The sequence below is a fragment of the Triticum aestivum genome, chromosome 4D (genome assembly GCF_018294505.1).
Source record: "Triticum aestivum cultivar Chinese Spring chromosome 4D, IWGSC CS RefSeq v2.1, whole genome shotgun sequence".
Classification (NCBI taxonomy): Eukaryota; Viridiplantae; Streptophyta; class Magnoliopsida; order Poales; family Poaceae; genus Triticum; species Triticum aestivum.
Genome location: NC_057805.1, coordinates 482,498,398 through 482,501,885, shown reverse-complemented (window position 1 = coordinate 482,501,885; position 3,488 = coordinate 482,498,398). Strand labels below are relative to the sequence as shown.

Below are 3,488 nucleotides of genomic sequence, written 5' to 3'. Positions count from 1 at the left end.
TTTTTCCAGGAAAGCTACGTTTATTCACCAGAATCGGCTCTTGCCGCTGGCTAATTACAACTGCAGCTGCAGCTAATCGTAAAGTGAATAGATGAACTTATGAGGTGAGCTTCGCCATGTTTAATTGGACATGTGTGTGTGTGTGTGCTACTACTGCCTTTCATCAGGAAGAAAAATAGCGCAGTTGTTAGCTTGAGAGCATCGGGCGTGCTATTGGCTATTGCGCTTATGATGAAACCGGTGCGTTATATATTTATATTATTATATAGAAAAGAGGTGTAGCTCAATTTATCGTTAGGATCACGTTAACCTGTTGTCAGTGGGAAAATCGACAACAAAATTAAAAGCCAAGTCCAATTTAGAAAGCACTGATCTTAAAAATACCACAATAGCTATATGCAAGTTGACTTAATTTGCAATTTGTATATGTCGATTTTGTGGGAGGAGAAACGATTCGATGGGCAAGAAAGCTGAGGAAGAAGAAAGAAGGCCCGATGTTGGATCTTAATTTAATGACCCAGAAAACCGACTTACCCAAGATAAATTCTAAAAGCCCATAGAAATGAGATGTCATGTAAGAAGTCATGAATATACTTCACTGCCGTTCAAAACTTCCGACACAAAGGAAAAACGTATAGATTATAGGCATATGTAGGGAAAAAAAATAGGAGAAAGCCCTCATGTTTATTTTCCTCCAAAATGCTATGAAATTTTTCTTTACCTGATTTCATAGGAACCATGATGAGCACATCACAACATGGTCGCAATTTTTCCTATATGAATTTACTCATTCAAAGTTCTAGACGCGGCCTAAGACCATATAGATGTTCTTCAGCCAAAGAACCATATATGTCATAATACATGGATCATTCTTTGATTCTTGGGGTGATCCAACCGTTTGGAGGTCGTATGTTACCCTCAACATAAAATAGAGACATAAATTTGAAAATAAAATACCTTGGTGGAGGTATGTTTTTACTGACAAACATAATCTTAATTACTATTAAACTGATCATTGGCCCATGAATTAACACTCTAACTTATTTTGTTTTAACCCGCAGGAAGGAACAATCTGGCAAGCCTACAAAAGCTACAAATAAATACTACAAAAACTCAAGCAAAGATGATCTAGTTTTAAGGGCGACACTGGACTCAATTACTAGAATTGGATAAAATTGCAATCCGGTGATGAAAAGGAACATGTGAGTTTTCTTACCTGGTATTTTAGGCACAAATTATGACCTATGAAGTTTCCCGTTTGCTATTGTTCAATCGGTTATATAATAAACACATAGATTTTGGGGTGTAGTTGTTTTATTTTGGGAAGTTTCTCACATCAGCAATTTTTTAGGCAGATACTTTAAAAACTAAAAACTTATTTCCCTTATGTTATTTCCTACCCTACATAATTCCTATAAAAAATTTCACTAACGATGTCATATTTCCCCTCTTCCAGGAAATTACCGGCAATTGCACAAATATCACCTTGTCCACTTATTGTTTGTAAGAGAATGCAGCTGTGCCGCTTGCCGTCTATAATTTTGTCAAGAAAAGGAAAAAATGTTGCATCTATAGGCCTTGTACTTTCAAGCTTTTGGCTCACTAATGATTTATGTACTACAGTTCATGTATTGTTCAAACATGTGAGTTTGAAGTACTTTGAATGTATTAACTTATTGTCCTTCAAAAATCCATGTCTCCCTCTATCAATTACTCCCATAATATAAAAGCGTTTTTTACACTAGTGTAGTGTCAAAAATGCTCTTATATCATGGGATGGAGGGAGTAGTAGTTATTGTATTTTCTTCAACATAAATTCCATTAAAAGTTAAGAACTATAGAAAATTAAGCACGTAGATATTGCAATGCCCCGTCCGGTACCGGAGCAGCCATTTCGACGATGCCGAACCCTGTCATCCCTAGCCAAAGACTAGGAACCCAAGATGGGGCACTACTATAGAAACCCTTATCAAAAAGGTTATTCCGATTTCTAAATGGTTCGTCCAACTCGTCTTATATACAGTAATCACATGCAACTCACATGCAACATGTTTATCAGTGGGTACAAGACATCTTGTTCCCCATCTCAACAATAGAAGATTTTTTTTTACTAAATTTCAACATGGATTTCAACTACGATTTGATCATGGATTTACAAAATGGATTTCAAAAAGGATTAAAACTAAGTTCACCTCGAAGCAGACCCGACCGAAAGCGTGGTACGCAAGCAATCCAGCAGGTGATTTTGTAGACCGAAACCTTACATTGCCAGGAGGGACACCGTCTAGATTTTGTGTTGTTCAATCAACCGTCACCTCTCCTATTTATGAGGCGTCTGGACTTCCCGTACAAGAAAAGGAATAAAAATTCCATCCAAAACATCAAAAACCCTAACTTAACTCGGACATGAATCTTGGCAATTTTCCGGACACATTTGGAGCCTCTGAGTGGTTTGGTTCTATCTCACCAAGGGAACGTGACCAACCTTTTGTACTCTTTTGTATTCCTCACCGGGTGCACTGAGTGTCCCGTGACAAATTTTCTGACATCCATTCGGTCTGTCTGAAGTGACTCTATAACTTCTGTCCCTGGCCTTGTTTTGGCTCTACAGGTTGCATACGACATCAAATTAATATGATTTTTATATCAAAATCGACCGTTTTGATGAGACGAAGATTTTTTATGTTGATAACCTTTTCATTTGAGGCCATATTAATTGCGTTTTGTGCCCCTGAGCACTCTTTGGCCTGGAGAAAACCGAAGAGTGCTCTTCCGCCCATTTCTGCCACTCTTCGGCCTAAAGTACACCGCAGACATCTCTTCGGCCCAAGTTAGACCGAACAATTCCTTTTCGGCCTAAGGGAGGCCTGCGGGGTCATAGTTCTGAATTTTTCGAATTAGGGCATACATTTTCCAAATTTGTTAAAAAACAATGATATTTTCAAAAAAAAAATCACCTTTTCTTCGGTGCACCTCGGCCTTGCACATGAACGAGATAAAGAGCCTTTCCCAAATCTCCAAAATCAAGTTTCGTTGTCTGTGGCAACACTGGATCAAACCTAATGCATTCCTTCTAACCACTACTTGATTCCTTGTTGCCATCTTGTGCACTCAAAACCATCTTTAGACGCTGATACTCCTCATTAGATTGACATACCCAAAAACATGTCGCCCGACTCAAATTCCGCACCTCACCGTACCTCACAAGGCTTTCCGAACAGTCATACATCTCGCTCTTTCTGGTCAGAGGATAAGCAGACTTCACACCCATCGTCCACCTCATGGGAACACAACACCTGGGCAGTAATCTACTTGAAATATTCCCAAGATGTAGAATATGTGAGAGCATGGTGTGCCCACACATTCCAGCTTACGGCAAGAACAACTGATCCTATACAAAGAACCTCCCTTCAATTCATAATGCACTTCGAACTTGTTCTTTCTTCTATACCATCTTAGCTAGAAGGTACGTAGTCAACTCCCATGCA

At 38.9% G+C, this 3,488-nt stretch overlaps 1 long non-coding RNA gene across 1 annotated transcript; it reads left to right on the top strand.

Annotated features, from left to right (window-relative positions):
* On the top strand, nucleotides 1-1,672 carry LOC123098833 (uncharacterized). The gene is made up of 2 exons (XR_006447989.1): nucleotides 1-1,202; nucleotides 1,457-1,672. It is a non-coding gene; the product is annotated as an uncharacterized lncRNA (long non-coding RNA).
* The last annotated feature ends 1,816 nt before the right edge of the window (nucleotides 1,673-3,488 follow it).